The following is a 17,216-nucleotide window of genomic DNA, read 5'->3' as shown; positions in this document are numbered from 1 at the left end:
CAACACGTGGGGCGTGAGGTCTCCACAGTACATCGATGTTGTCGCCAGTGGTCGGCGGAAGGTGCACGTGCCCGTCGACCTGGGACCGGACCGCAGCGACGCACGGATGCACGCCAAGACCGTAGGATCCTACGCAGTGCCGTAGGGGACCGCACCGCCACTTCCCAGCAAATTAGGGACACTGTTGCTCCTGGGGTATCGGCGAGGACCATTCGCAACCGTCTCCATGAAGCTGGGCTACAGTCCCGCACACCGTTAGGCCGTCTTCCGCTCACGCCCCAACATCGTGCAGCCCACCTCCAGTGGTGTCGCGACAGGCGTGAATGGAGGGACGAATGGAGACGTGTCGTCTTCAGCGATGAGAGTCGCTTCTGCCTTGGTGCCAATGATGGTAGTATGCGTGTTTGGCGCCGTGCAGGTGAGCGCCACAATCAGGACTGCATACGACCGAGGCACACAGGGCCAACACCCGGCATCATGGTGTGGGGAGCGATCTCCTACACTGGCCGTACACCACTGGTGATCGTCGAGGGGACACTGAATAGTGCACAGTACATCCAAACCGTCATCGAACCCATCGTTCTACCATTCCTAGACCGGCAAGGGAACTTGCTGTTCCAACAGGACAATGCACGTCCACATGTATCCCGTGCCACCCAACGTGCTCTAGAAGGTGTAAGTCAACTACCCTGGCCAGCAAGATCTCCGGATCTGTCCCCCATTGAGCATGTTTGGGACTGGATGAAGCGTCGTCTCACGCGGTCTGCACGTCCAGCACGAACGCTGGTCCAACTGAGGCGCCAGGTGGAAATGGCATGGCAAGCCGTTCCACAGGACTACATCCAGCATCTCTACGATCGTCTCCATGGGAGAATAGCAGCCTGCATTGCTGCGAAAGGTGGATATACACTGTACTAGTGCCGACATTGTGCATGCTCTGTTGCCTGTGTCTATGTGCCTGTGGTTCTGTCAGTGTGATCATGTGATGTATCTGACCCCAGGAATGTGTCAATAAAGTTTCCCCTTCCTGGGACAATGAATTCACGGTGTTCTTATTTCAATTTCCAGGAGTGTATTTGAGAAACAGAAAGCAGAAAGATTGTCTAGGCTGTTGGAGTAATACAAAGAGGGACACCATATCGTCTGCAAGGGGAAAAGTTACAATGAGAGTCCCACAAGGTTCCATCACTGGCCTATTATTAATCATGTTTTATGTTAATGAACAATCTACGTGTTTTTGGTCAGTGGGCAGAATTAATCCTGTTTGCAGATAATAGGAGCATTGTTACGAAACCAAGCAAAGAGAAAATAGTAAATAGAGAAAATAGTAAATGATTTTTTGTGAGGTTACTGACTTGGTTTTGCGAAGATGAGCTAACTTTAAACTTTGGAAAAAAAATCAGCTCATCCAGTTTTGTGCTGTCAAAAGTATCCTCCCTTCTAATAACCTATTATAGCAACAATAAATAATTAGCGAGGTAGAAATTTCTAAGTTCTTAGGTGTGCATATTGGTGAAAACTTAAATTGGAATAATCATATAATAGACCTGGTATAACGTTTACGTTCTTCCTCTTGTGACATACTAATAATTGCCAACTCTTTCGATACAGATGAGCGTAAGTTTCATGTTTTGCACATTCTCATTCACCGACGTTTTATGGGATAGTATATTGGGGTAACTTCTCACTTAGGCAAGAAGTATTCATTGCACAAAAGAAAGTAATCATAATTATGTATGGAATGCCTCTTTAAAACACTGGAAAATGCAGTCTCTCGCCGGTCTCCGCCATACTCGCCGGCAATGGTCATCCGGGGTAGTGTAGAACTTCTCTTCAATGCTGAACATGGTGCGAAACCATTCATCAGCAGTCCATGCTTCCGCGTCGCAGCACCACTCCAGATGCAGCCGTTTATATTGTGGTGTAAATGGCTGCCTATGCATGAGACGGTCATTCCCTAGTCCAGCTGCAGCTAGTCTCTGTCCAACGCTGCGGGTTGATAAAGAATGTTTCACGGAGTCCATCACTCGCTCTCGCACAGCCCGCCCAGATGTGACTACAGCGTGCTTGGTTCACAATATGGTGATCCTCCCTTGTAGTGTTCAGACGTGGTAGACCGAAACCTTGAAGACGACTATACCTACCTCACGTTCCCATCCAGTCGAACATGAGGCTGCTGTCACATCCGAATGCCCTACAAATCTGGACACTGCACGATTCGAAAAGGCAGCCAAATGGAGACCCACAATGAGGAGGCCTCTTTCAAACTCTGATAATGCTGTCTCACACGAGTGTCCTTCCCAATGACCACTCAAAATCTGACGGTGTTCACAACCATTATAAACCATACCACGCATCGCAACAACACTAAACACGAACAAATACAATACACTCTGATGACCATTCATTCTATCTGTTACAGATAATTGAACTCTTAATCATTTATATATCCGCTAATGATGGTATGTACGTGTACGAATTTCCATTCATATATGACTGTGTCTTCTGGATGCTTCTGTCCTTTGTCAGGCAGTTTTTTTTTCATATATAAGAAATACGTATTCTATGGTTTTCAAGTGACACAGTCCACGTCATAATATTTATCGTGAATATGAGCTGTGGAAACATTTGGAATAAAAGCACTCCGTCGTCAGTCCACGAGTGGCCTACCGGGACCATCCGGCCGCCGTGTCATCCTCAGGGGAGGTTGCGGATAGAAGGGGCGTGGGTTCAGCATACCGCTCTCCCGGTCGTTATGACCGAAGCCGCTACGATTCGGGCGAGTAGCTCCTCAATTGGCTCCACGAGGCTGAGTGCACCCCGAAAAATGGCAACAGTGCATGGCGGCTGGATGGTCACCCATCCAAGTGCTGGCCACGCCCAACAACGCTTAACTTCGGTGAGCTCACGGGAACCGGTATATCTACTGCGGTAACGCCGTTGCCCCAACATTTGGAATAAAATACGATATAAACCCAATAGAATGCTTGGCTAGCGTGAGATATTTGAGGAATGGGAAATAAGTATTCTGAAGTGACAATGGGCTTCGCTTTCCGACTTTACACTAACGATGCATTCACTGTTGACGACCCTGTGATCCAAAATTTCTAACCCATTTCTTCAGAGCATTACGGCTACACTCGAACCGTGGACTAATCGACCTTTTGCTTTTCTCTTAAGGACACATCCAATAACCTCTAAACATATATTTCAGCCCTGTAATGACATTTACATTTATGGAAATACGTAGTCGATCAGTTTCATACCTATATCTACGTCTACACTCCGAAAGCCACCTTACGATGTGTGGCGGAGGGTACTTTGTGTACCAGTGTCACTTCTCTCTTTTTCTGTTCCAGCTGCGGATGGTTCGCTGTAAAAAAGATTGCTGGCAAGCCCCTTTGTGGGCTCGAACCTCTCTGATTTTATCTGCATGGTATTTTTGCCAGATAGTCGGAGGAGGAAGAAATATATTCTTTGGCTCTTCTAGGAACGTAAACGCTCGGTACTTCTACTGTAGATCACACCGAGATGCAGAACAACTCTCTTGCAGCGTCTGCCACTGGATCTGGCTGAGTATCTCCGTGATGCTTTCTAGTTTGCTAAATAAACATGTAGCTGAACGTGCTGCCCTTCTTTGAATCTTCTCTCTTTCCTTTATCACTCCTATCCGTTATGGAACCCTGACTGACGAGGACTGTATATATATGTGTAATAGCAGCGATTCAAATGGCTCTAAGCACTATGGGACTTAACATCTGAGGTCATCAGTCGCCGAAACTTAGAACTACTTAAACCTAACTAACCTAAGGACATCACACACACCCATGCCCGGGGTAGGATTCGAACATGCGACCGAAGCAGCAGCGCGGTTCCGGACTGAAGCACCTAGAACCGCTCGGTAACAGCGGCCGGCTTGCGGCGAAACAGTTTTACTGTAATGTCGCCGTTCTGAAGAGAATGGTCAGAATTAGGTTTCTTTCTTTTCAATAGTTCAGAGAGTAGTTTTATGAAAAGTTTTATCGTTGAAAAATGTTGTTTCTTGTGCTACTGAGACTGAGACTCATTTTCCTATTTCCTGATGTTGCAAATTGCTGGACAAAAACGTAGATCCATAAAAGAATCATTAGGTAATGGAAAGAGTGTAACACATGATAGTCGTGCAGACAAATAAACGTTAAAAGTTTCTAGTTACATTACATCAATAACTTGTGTTTTGTGATGCCAAATCCAATTGGAGTAAGAACTATTTCATTTCAAAGCAAAGGATCATGGGGGCATATTACATGTATCTGAGTATTTACCTGCTTTAAATCTGGGCCTTCGCTGCACTCAACGCCTTGCACCGTTTGAAACAAGGCAAAATCGCGAATCGTCCTATTACCATACACACCTACAGTCAGTTACTGTTCAGTTTCTGTGTCGCTTGGCCTATTGAACACGTACAGCTTTGTGAGTCGCTGTAAGCAATGGGTCTTGCGAGGTACTCGAACCCAAACGTCCATCTTTTTGGAGTTTGCGTCGCAATATTCGCTCTGAAACTAGTTGAGATGGTTATGTTTTCACTGACAGCTGCAGTTCCTGTCGCTATTCAACCCCGCTGTTAACAAGGCGTGAAACTCGTCACTGGTCTCCATTGGCTAGGATCTTTTTACGATCACTGTTCTTATTCTGCATTACAAGTCTACAAGCTGCGTACCACTCCTTGTAGACACGTTGGGCAGCGTGCCTTGATACATGAAAACATCGGGAAACATTGTTCACGGTGGAGTCATGGACACATGCAGACACGATAGGTCCTGTATGCAGTTCTGTGATGTCTCCACGTCGACCTATCTACTACTGCGCTCATTCCGTACAAACGACTAGAGCGCGCGCACACACGCGCGCACAGACACATAAACACACACACACGCACGTACACACACTCATACATACATACATACACACACACACACACACACACACACACACACACACAAGATTTAACTGCCATAACATACGTCAGTGGTTGACTGTTACATGAATGCGTCACCCAGAGGCGTCACTGGATGCGTATATGAAGGGGCATGTGGTCAGCACACCGCTCTCCCGGCGTATGTCAGTTATACGAGACCGGAGCCGCTACTTTCAATCAAGTAGCTTCTCAGTGTACCTCACAAGGGCTGAGTGCACGCCGCTTGCCAACAGCGCTCGGCAGACCGGATGGTCACCCATCCAAGTGCTAGCCCAGCCCGACAGCTCTTAACTTCGGTGATCTGACGGGAACCGTTGTTACCACTGCGGGAAGGCCGTTGGCATAGTTTAACTTGGTACAACAAAAATATTTCTTACAATAAAGGAAAATTCTTTCATTTTTTATCTCATTAATTTATTAAATGGAGAAGACACATGGGCTGACTAAAAATTTTTACAACGAAAAGTACATCTCCTGGAACGCCAAACTGAGACACTACAATACAGTGGTTAAAACACAATGTTTGTGTGCCAGTGAATGCCTCTTGATGAACTACAGGCCAGAGAAGTTAAAGATTCTGGAAAGGAGAATCCTACGAAAAATCATGGGTGCAGTCCAGACTAAGGCCAGCTGGAGCTTTGCAACAACAAAGAGGTCTACCAGCATGTGAGAGTATCTTGGAGACCACGAGGAGGAGGTTGATATTTCTAGGAAACCTGTACATAATGGACAAAAATATAGTATCCAAACAAATATTTGACTCTCTCTTGAACAAAAAGACTACTACGGCATGGATTGAAGAAACTCAGAAAGACCTTGAAAAGTCCAACACCTTGGAAGCCGTCATGTGAGAACGGGACATGTTTCGAAACAGAATACAAAGTCTGAAAGGGTTCAAAGTCTGAAGAATAGCTACAAAGACTGGAAGAATATTGACGGAAGAACAAAACCAACAGCATAGGAACCGTGCAAAAGAGTGCTGGAAACAGAGGAAACTCCAGAGAAAGAGGACAAAATGAATTGTAGCGGCCGAGCGGTCTATGGCGCTGCAGTCATGGACTGTGCGGCTAGTCCCGGCGGAGGTTCGAGTCCTCCCTCGGGCATGGGTGTGTGTGTTTGTCCTTAGGATAATTTAGGTTAAGTAGTTGGGGGGTTGTTTGGGGAAGGAGACCAGACAGCGAGGTCATCGGTCTCATTAGATTAGGGAAGGACGGGGAAGGAAGTCGGCCGTGCCCTTTGAATGGAACCACCCCGGCATTTGCATGGAGCGATTTAGGGAAATCACGGAAAACCTAAATCAGGATGGTCGGACGCGGGATTGAACCGTCGTCCTCCCGAATGCGAGTCCAGTGTCTAACCACTGCGCCACCTCGCTCGGTGGTTAAGTAGTGTGTAAGCTTAGGGACTGATGACCTTAGCAGTTAAGTCCCATAAGATTTCACACACATTTGAACATTTTTTGAATTGTAGCGTGATACTAAGTGGGCATTTCGGCAAATAATATAATTATATTTTTAAAATTTTCAGATGAGTGTGAAATCTTATGGGACTTAACTGCTAAGGTCATCAGTCCCTAAGCTTACACACTATTGATTCTAAATTATCCTAAGGATAAACACACACACCCATGCCCGAGGGAGGACTCGAACCTCCGCCGTATTTTTAAAATAATACGTGTTTACTTATATGACTTTCGAATTTCCCACTAAAACGATCACTTTACTGTCCTTCTTTGGGCAAGTAAAACACAGTTTATGACCACTATGACTGGCGGTGAAGCGGAGATCGCTAGAACAAACAGGTGGTCATTGTGGTCAGTAGCAGTAGAGTTCACGAAGTGAACGGTTAGCCAGAGGCAAGGCCTCGTGGGTAGCGAGATCCTTCGTAAACAACACAGTCCAGGAAGCAATCAGAATCAAGGCAAGGTAAATCGTTCTAGTACTAAATGGCGCATACAAAAGGCTTCACAGAGTAGGAAGAACTGCAGGACATGCGCGGGCCGCAGTATTTACTAGCACTGTCACGTCAGTGGGGGGCCCACGTGACATGCCTCCGGCGGCCGCGCCCTCCCCGGGAGCGAGCTGTGACAAAGCTATTGAAGCCGTCGGCTCACGGGACGAGTTGGCTAACGTTGACGTGGCGCTCTAGCTCTACGAGTTTTGTAACGTCACTTCCTACTGTTTCACGTTTATTAGCTATTTCGTCACGTGACACACAAAATAAATTCTGCGATATTTGCCGGCCGGAGTGGCCGAGCGGTTCTAGGCGTTACAGTCTGGACCGGGCGACCGCTACGGTCGCAGGTTCGTATCCTGTCTCGGGAATCGATGTGTGTGATGTCCTTAGGTTAATTAGGTTTAAGTAGTTCTAAGTTCTAGGGGACTCATGACCTCAGATGTTAAGTCCCATAGTGCTCAGAGCCATTTTTTTTGCGATATTTCGGCGACGTGTCACGTAAAATAGAACCAATAGGAAGCAAGATGCAGAAAGCTTGAGGCCTGCAGAAAGCAAAACGCCATATTGCATTTGTCGTGTTCGATAGAAGCCCATATTCGGCGGGTTTTATGTTACACCTTACGTGAATGTATGCTGCTTCATAAGCACTAACAAACTGAATATCTCGAGAACGAATCGTTGTTGGTACGATCTGTACGATCTACTGTAATAAAACGTCGGGAAACGTCATATTGGTGGTTAAAAAATTTTCTTTCTTAGTTATTATCGCGTCATAGCTTGCGTGTTAAGAGAGTACGCCGTTTTAAGGCAACGATTCACTGAATATTCTGGAAAACATGTCTTTCTTGTTAGGATTTGTTATAATTAAATGTAAATTAATAACATTTCGGCGATTAAAATTTAGAAAAGACTATAACATAAAATCTAAATGTCGAAGCTATAGCCTAGCATAGTAGGTTGAGGCACCATGTTACGGAGCACAGGTTAAGTCGGTAGGGGCTTCGTGTCCTGCTCTATCTAAATTTTTTGCCCACCTTCGCGTTTTCTAAAAGATTGTGGGACTTTCATGCGAAATTAATAGGAAAAATTTCTGTAGTACTGTATGTTATGTAAATGTAAGCATGTTCTCTGTCATGTGCCAGTTTGTTCGATTTGATGAACTCACTGACTTGTGCACAGATATTGATGTTTTTATTTATGTATACCACACAACACACACACACACACACACACACACACACACACACACACACAGAACAACATGACAAGCATATGGACAAGGGAGGAAATGTGCGTTTCAATAGATCTAACGAAGGAATTTTACGTATGTCCATTATCGTTAACATGCTGTGTTGTTTCGAGTCAAAAAAAAGAAAAAAAATCGACAACTGCCGCTGCAGAGCGCTGAGAACTAAAAATCACGTTGACTATATCGTCCCGTGTACTGACAGTGCTGTGTCTCGTGACATTGGATATCCTATGTGCGAGCATACCAACGTTAGCTGCCTCGTCCCATGTGCCGATGCCTTAAACCTGAGTATCTCTGACTTGTCCTCCAAATCGATACGCAGAAGCTGATCAGCGGACCTTTCAATCACGGATTCCCATGAGTCTTAGGTACGTTGTAGAGTGACCTACCCTGAGTAACCGACTAGCAGATTTTATGTGACGGCCCCTAATTTCCCAGAAGATCAATGTACACGTATCAGCTATACCCGTAATGTTAGTCATGTTTCGACGAAGCTAGCTTAGTGTAGTGGTTGAGGTTCACGGCTACAACACTGGCGGTAAGCGTTCGAACCCGGCCTGTGGCGTTTTCTTTCCTGGTACAGAATAGCACGAAATAGTTCACTGAGGTGACAAAAATCATGGGATACCGTCTAATATCGTGTCGGATCTCCTCTTTCCCAGTTCAGTGCTTTAACTCGATGTGGCATGGACTCAACAAGTCGCTGGAAATCCCCAACAAAAATATTGAGCCATTCTGCCTCTATAGCCGTCCATGATGTGCAGAATTTTGGGCACGAACTGACCTCTCGATTACATCCTCCCATAAATGTTCTATGGGATTCATGTCGGCCGATCTGGGTGGCTAAATCATTCAGTCTAATTGTCCAGAATGCTCTTCAAACCTCTCACAAACAATTGTAACCCGGTGACATGGAGCACTGTCATCCATAAAAATTCCAATGATCGATTCAGCTGGATCAGAGGAGCCAGTCTATTCCATGTAAACACAGCCCACACCATTATGGAGCCACCACCAGCTTTCACAGTGTCTCGTTGACAACCTGTGTCCATGGATTCATGGGGTCTGCACCACACACGAACCCCAGCATCAACTCTTAACCACTGAAAACGGGAATCATCTGACCAGGTCATGGTTTTCCATTCGTCTAGGGTCCAAGCGATATGGTCATGAGCCAAGTAGAGGCGCTACAGGCGACTTTGTGCTGTTAGCAAAGGCATTCGCGTCGGTCGTCTGCTGCCATATCCCATTAACGTCAAATTTCGCCTCACCGACCTAGCGGATACGCTCGTTGTACGTCCCACATTGATTTCTGCAGTAATTTCATAGAGTATTGTTTGTCTGTTAGCATAGACTACAAAAATACTGCTGCTCTCGGTCATTAACTGAGGGCCGTGGGCCACTGCGATGTCCGAGGTGAGAGGTAATGCTTGAAATTCGGTATTCTCGGCAGGATCTCGACACTGTCATATAAGCACTCCGTCTTCAGGCCACGAGTGGCCTACCGGGACCACCCGACCGCCGTGTCATCCTCAGTGGAAGATGCGGATAGGAGGTGGCGTGGGATCAGCACACCGCTCTCCCGGTCGTTATGATGGTATTCTTGACCGAAGTCGCTACTATTCGGTCGAGTAGCTCCTCAATTGGCATCACGAGGCTGAGTGCACCCCGAAAAATGGCAACAGCGCATGGCAACCTGGATGGTCACCCATCTAAGTGCCGACCGCGCCCGACAGCGCTTAACTTCGGTAATCTCACGGGAACCGGTGTATCCACTGCGGCAAGGCCGTTACGTCTCGACACTGTGGATCAGAGAATATTGAATTCCCTAATGATTTCCGAAATGGAATGTCCCATGCATCTAGCTCCAACTACCATTCTGCGTTCAAAGTCTTTTAAATCCAGTTGTGTGGCCGTAATGACATCGGAAACCTTTTCACGTGAATTACCTGAGGCAGCTCCGCCAATGCACTGTCTTTTTATACCTTCTTTGCGCGATACTACTGCCATCTCTATTAAGTGCATATCTATTTCCCATTACTTTTGTCACCTCAGTGTACACTGATCACCCAGAACACTGTGATCACCTTCCTAATAGCTGGTATGTCCATCTTTGGCACAGATAACAGCTTCAACGTGTCATGGCATGGAAGCAATGAGGTCTTCGTAGGTCGCTGAAAGGAGATGGCACCACATCAGCATACAAAAGTCAACTAATTCCCATAAATTGCGAGGAGGCTGGCTATGAACTCTGACACCACGTTCAATCACATCCCAGATGTGTTTGATCGTTTTCAAATCTGGCGAGCTGTGGGGCCAGCATATCAATTGGAACTCACCACTGTGTTCCTCGAAACACTACAAACTCCTGCCTTGTGACGTACCGGACGAAGTGGGGCAGTGGTTAGCACAGTGGACTTGCATTCGGGAGGACGACGATTCAATCCCGCGTTCGACCTTCCCTAATCCGATGAGACTGATGACCTCGCTGTTTGGTCTCTTCCACCAAATCAACCCAGCCCTTGTGACATGGCGCATTATCTTGTTGAAAATTGCCACTGCCATTGGGAAGCATGATCGTCATGAAGAGGGGTACGTGGTCTGCAGTCAGTGTACGATACTCCTTGGCCATCAGGGTGCCTTGCATGAGCTCGAGCTCCACTGGACCAATGGATGCCCATGTGAATTTTCCCCAGAGAATAACAGACCCGCCGTTAGCATGTCTCCATCCCTCAGTGCAGGTATCAAAGAGCTGTTCCCCTGGAAGATGACAGATTTGCTAACTCCCATCGGCATGATGAAGAAGGCATTGAGATTCATCAGGCCATACAACGCTCTGCCACTGCGTCAACGTCCAGTGCCCATTGCGTGCCGGCCGCTGTGACAGAGCTGTTCTAGGCGCTTCAGTCCGGGACCTCGTTGCTGCTACGGTCGCAGGTTCGAATCCTGCCTCGGGCATGGATGTGTGTAATGTCTTTATGTTAGTTAGGTTTAAGTAGTTCTAAGTCTAGGAGACTGATGACCTCATATATTAAGTACCATAGTGCTTAGAGCCATTTGAACCATTAGAACCCACTGTGCCAACGTCATAGGCACGTGCGTGGATCGTCGGAGGTTCATTGTTAGGTGTGTTCGGTGACAAGGACACGCTTGTATTGTATTCAGAATTAAAGTCTGATGTTAGTTCCGCCACAGTTCGCTGCCTGTCCTGTTTTACCAGTCTGCGCAGCCTATGACGTCCGACGTCTGGAATGTGGGGTGGCAGCACAACCCCACGACATCTGGACGTGGTTTCACCTTGGTTTCGCCACGTGTTGAAGACACAGCACTTCTCGAACACCCGAGAGGTTGTGCAGTTTCCGAAACGCTCATACCGAGCCTCCGGGCAATCACAATCTGCCCTCTGTCAAACTCAGATAGATCGAGCGCCTTCCCTATTCTACACACGGACAGTACGCTCACTGATATTGCATCCACCACCCGTGTGTCTCGTTAGCAGTCATTCTTCATCAGGCGACGCTGCTATCAACTGGACGGGTTTTTTTTCGATAGTAGGTCGGTGATCGTAATTTTCTGGCTGATCAGTGTACATCCTCGACCAACACATATCGTGTTGGCTACGGAGTACTCTTCAGGGACATTATTCCTGGTTATCGAAAACAGAAGAAAACATGCTCAGGGATCCTGTCTATCTGAGATGATATGAAAAGGAATTGTGCAAACATCCAACATATACATCAAAACCACTAATCCAGGTGCCATCACGATCCGCCCTCGGTAAAAACTCAAAATGTTCAAATGTGTATGAAATCTTATGGGACTTATCTGCTAATGTCATCAGTCCCCAAGCTTACACACTACTTAACCTAAATTATCCTAAGGACAAACACACACACACACACACACACACACACACACACACACACACACACACACATGCCAGACGGAAGATTCGAACCTAAAGCGAGAGGGGACGCGCAATTCGTGACTTGGTGCCTCTAACCGCGCGGCCACTTAGGGCGGCGGATTTACGTCGACAGTAGGTCGGTAGTTACAATGTTCGAGCTGATCAGTGTATACGTCACGTAAAATTATACAAAAAACAGTCATTTTCGCCGTAGTAATTTCATTAATGGATCAATCATTAACAACAAACTTTCTTCAAATGCGTATTCCGTTCGGTGCAGAATATATTACAGAATCGTTTTACTCGCAATCGCTTGCATCCTTTGCTGTGCTAGAACATTATTCCGGATGATATTTGTCGCAGAAGTAACCCAAACAGAAATCCGTAGAGCACCACGTCCATTTAGTAAATGCTACTGCCTTTGAGTCATATAAATTCAAAAATATTCTTCTTTGTTCGATCAGATTTAATGTGAACAACTTGGATTGACCGTTCATGTGAAAGCAGGTGCACTACATCGATGCAGAATTAAAGAGAGCATTTCTACGGGCTCTTCCCTCGAAACGATTTCTCTATTAGTCTTCAGAAAGTCGTGTGCATTCTGATTCGTTCCGTGAAAATTTTATCCTGCATGTAAAAACAAACATCACAGGGTCGACAATTCCGCACCGCCCACATTGCAGTTGTGAACCTAAATCACTGTTCTACGCTCGCTTGTTCGAAACGCTACTAACGTTACGGGTAAAGCTGGCACATATGACACTTCAAACAGCGATTTTCTCGGAAACTAGGGGCCGTCCCATGAAAAGCCGCCGGCCAAATATTCAGGACAGGTTCCTCTACGGCATACCTAAGATTCATCGAAATCCGTGATTAACCGGTCTGATGGTGCCCTTGTCAGCCTGGGACGCAAATTCTAACCACTGTTGGGTACTAAACTCACGGTGGTCGTGTGACATATCTGTGACGTAAGGTGTCAGTACGCTGACTCGTCAGATAATATGGATCTTAAGACATCTAGTATGCCTCTCGCAATATCTCGGAAAGAATCATTTGAAAACAGTTTTCCCCAACTTCAAAATCTCAGGAATCTTCGTCCTATGACGGGGAGTAAAAATTGTTACGGTCCACGTTCGAATGAAGTAAGATACGGCTTTTCGCGGAATCGAATATAAATTAAATTGCCAACATTCGTTTAACAATTCTTCTAAAAGAATAAGTGATTTTGCTAAGTGAAATGTCAGGGGTTTGACCAGGTGCCACTGGGAATTTAAAGGGAGAGAAGACAGGGTTTGAGTGGTGAATTCTGAGTTAATTCGTATCAGCTCTCCGCTAAAAAATTCAACGAAAAAAGTCCATACAAATTAATTACGTCTACGTCTTTTGAGATTACAAAGGGGCCTGCCGAACGGTATTAAAACAGAGACATTTTACTTTAAACTTTTGTGTTGCGGGTCCCTTTGTGGTGCGAGTCTCCATGCTGCAGTGTAGATAAAAGCCTCTGGCACAATACTGAGTGTAGGCTATTTGCTTGACTGTAGCTTCGCCGTAGCACTAGGGAGATCGGGGATGGCAGGCCCATCGAGCTGGCCCCTTATACCCTGGTACTCATTTGATAGCGGGCTGAGAGGACTTGGGCCGTCCTGGAGGGACTAGAACGAGGAAAAATTCCCGCCCCTCTCAGGAATTGGACCCGAGGTCTCGACCGGAGTGTTGAGCCCGACCAGCTAGACCACCATAGCCGTGCATCCGAGAAGACGTGTGGGTAAATATGACCCTGGTCGCGAGTATAGCCAGGAACGAGAAAAGAACGTTAGCAGACAATGTTTTCATAGTTGTCTCGTTGAAGGCTTTTATGAGAAAATAATTGAACAGTCCTGCTTAAAAAAAAGCCTCGCCAGGCATCACAACACTGTCAAGTGCGTAACAGGAAATATGGATCATCGGCGAGCGTCGCAGGCTTTACGTGTCCTAGCCTGAACCATGTGAGACTAAGCCGGCCTTTGTAAATTGCTGTCCCAGTGTACAAACAAAGTAACGACGATCCTTTTCGCAGCCGGCCGCGGTGGTCTAGCGGTTCTAGGCGCTCAGTCCGGGACTGCTACGGTCGCAGGATCGAATCCTGCCTCGGGCATGGATGTGTGTGATGTCCTTAGGCTAGTTAGGTTTAAGTAGTTCTAAGTTCTAGGGGACTGATGACCACAGATGTTAAGTCCCATAGTGCTCAGAGCCATTTGAACCATTTTTTTGATCCTTTTCGCACTTGATCATTTTTGTAATAATTTGACCTTCCCTAATTGTGCCGCTGGTCATTCAGCATCCATTATGCAGTATATGATGCCCTGAAAATATTGTACGTCTAGCGATTTCATCTGACTTCCTTCTCTGTCTTAACACCAGTTGCTGCTCTACGCTCAACATATAGTTGCCTCACAATTACCATTGACGCAAGTGTATTGCGATGTTGCCAGTACGTACACTATCTGATCAAAAGCATCTGGACAGCCCTATGTCATGCGGAATTTACCAATAGACGACGAAAGTGTATTACGGTGTTGTGGTACCTACACCATCTGATCAAAACTATCCGGACACCCAGATATAATACGGAATTTACCACTAGATGTCACGGGACATCACTATTGGCAGGCCAGTCAGTTTTAGAACTGTTATTGTCCACAAACCACTCCCTCACAGAAGCTTCTTTATGTGAAGGACCATCGATCACTGCAGAGGGTAGTTGTAATAAATCGTAGGAAATCAGCAGAAGGAAATACTCGTGAGTTCCAAAGTGGTGCCAGAAGTCGTCAGCAAAATGACTGTGCATATGGAGTTTAAAAAATCGTGTACGAACAGCTCCTCCTAACCCACACATTCTGTAGTCAATGCAGAGCAATGCTTGAGGTGGTGTAAAAGAGAAACGCCAGTGGACACTAGATGATTGGAAACCAGTGATTCGGAGCGTTGGAACACGCTATACCATATGGCAATCTGATGGAAGGGTTTGGATCTGGAGAATGCTTGGAGAACGTTTCCTGCCAACAGTGAAGTACTCGGCGGGTGGTGTTGTGGTACTGGGGTGTATTTCGTGGTTAGGATGTGATTCCTTACTGCTCTTAAGGAAACGCTAAATGCGAACGGTTGTGAACATATTTTCAGCACTGTGTACTGCATACAGTAGAGGAACAATTCGGAGACGATGACTGTTTAATCAACATGACAGTGCACCCTGTCATAAACAAACATATATGAGGGAATGGTTTGTGAACAATAACAGTTCTGTAATTGACTGGGCCGGCCGAAGTGGCCGTGCGGTTAAAGGCGCTGCAGTCTGGAACCGCAAGACCGCTACGGTCGCAGGTTCAAATCCTGCCTCGGGCATAGTTGTTTGTGATGTCCTTAGGTTAGTTAGGTTTAACTAGTTCTAAGTTCTAGGGGACTAATGACCTCAGAAGTTGAGTCCCATAGTGCTCAGAGCCATTTTGTAATTGACTGACCTGCCAATAGTCCAGGCCCGAACCAAATGGAACACCTTTGGGGTTAAGTCAGAACGTCGACTTCACTCTAGACCCCAGCGTCCACCATCACTACCTTCTTGGTTTTGGCTCTTTAGGAAGAAGACCTAAGTCGAAACAAGGCCCCAGGGGTAGACAACATTCCATTGCAACTATTGATAGCCTCGGGGGAGCCAGCCGTGACAAAACTATTCCATCTGGTGAGCAAGATGTATGAGACAGGCGAAATACCCTCAGACTTCAAGAAGAATATACTTCCAATCCCAAACCAAAGAAAGCAGGCGCTGGCAGGTGTGAAAATTGCCGAATTATCAGTTTAATAAGTCACGGTTGCAAAATACTAACACGAATCCTTTACAGACGAATGGAAAAGCTCGTAGAAGCCGACCTCGGAAATTAGTTTGGATTCCGTAGAAATGTTGGAACACGCAAGGCAATACTGACCCTGTGACTTTTCTTGGAGGATAGGTTAAGGAAAGGCAAATCTACGTTTATAGCATTTGCAGACTTAGAGAAAGCTTTTGACAGTGTTAACTGGAATATTCTCTTTCAAATTTTGAAGGTGGCAGGGGTAAAATACAAGGAGTAAAAGACTATTTTCAATTTTTACAGAAACCAGATGGCAGTTACAAGAGTCGAGGGTCTCGAAAGGGAAGCAGTGGTTGAGAAGGGAGTGAGACAGGGTTGTAGCCTATCTCCGATGTAATTCAATCTGTGTATTGAGCAAGCAGTAAAGGAAACAAAAGTAAAATTTGGAGTAGGAATTAAAATCCATGGAGAAGAAATAAAAACCTTGAAGTTTGCCGACGACATTGTAAATCTGGCAGAGACAGAAAAGGACCTGGAAAAGCAGCTGAAGGGAATGGACAGTCTCTTGAAAGGAGGATATAAGATGAACATCAACAAAAGCAAAACGAGGATAACGGAATGTAGTAGAATTAAATCAGGTGATGCTGAGGGAATTAGATTAGGAAATGAGACACTTAAAGTAGTAAATGAGTTTTGCCATTTGGGAAGCAAAGTAACTGATGACTGTCGAAGCGGGGAGGATATGAAAAGTAGACTGGCTATGGAAAGGAAAGCGTTTCTGAAGGAGAGAAATTTGTTAACATGGAGTATAGATTTAAGCGTCAAGAAGTCTCCTCTGAAAGCATTTGTATGGAGAGTAGCCATGTATGGAAGCGAAACATGGACGATTACTAGTTTAAACAAGTAGAGAATAGAAGCTTTCGAAATGCGGTGCTACAGAAGAATGCTGAAGATTAGATGGGTAGATCATGTAACTAATGAGGATGAACTGAATAGAATTGTGGAGAAGAATTTGTGACACAACTTGACTAGGAGGAGGGAGCAGTTGGTACGACACGTGTTGAGGTATCAAGGGATCACCAATTTAGTATTGGAGGGAAGCGTGGAGGGTAAAAATCGTATAGGCAGACCAAGAGATGAATACGCTAAGCAGATTCAGAGGGATGCAGGTTGCAGTGGTTATTCGGAGATGAAGAGGCTTGCACAGGATAGAGTAGCATGGAGAGCTACATCAAACCAGTCTCTATACTGAAGACTACAACAACAACAGGAGGAGGAATGCGCTGCCATTCTTCGACTGACTTTCAGACACCTGACTGAAAG

General features: G+C 45.9%; 1 protein-coding gene and 1 pseudogene across 1 annotated transcript in view; one reads left to right on the top strand and one right to left on the bottom strand.

Moving 5' to 3' along the window:
- Positions 1-17,216, top strand: part of LOC124722306 — a 725,235-nt gene that overhangs the window by 656,781 nt on the left and 51,238 nt on the right. The window lies entirely within an intron of this gene.
- Positions 5,182-5,299, bottom strand: LOC124723744 (annotated as a pseudogene).

The sequence above is a fragment of the Schistocerca piceifrons genome, chromosome X (genome assembly GCF_021461385.2).
Source record: "Schistocerca piceifrons isolate TAMUIC-IGC-003096 chromosome X, iqSchPice1.1, whole genome shotgun sequence".
NCBI lineage: Eukaryota > Metazoa > Arthropoda > Insecta > Orthoptera > Acrididae > Schistocerca > Schistocerca piceifrons.
Note: the sequence above shows the minus strand (reverse complement) of the source record. Positions and strands in the feature narration are given on the sequence as shown.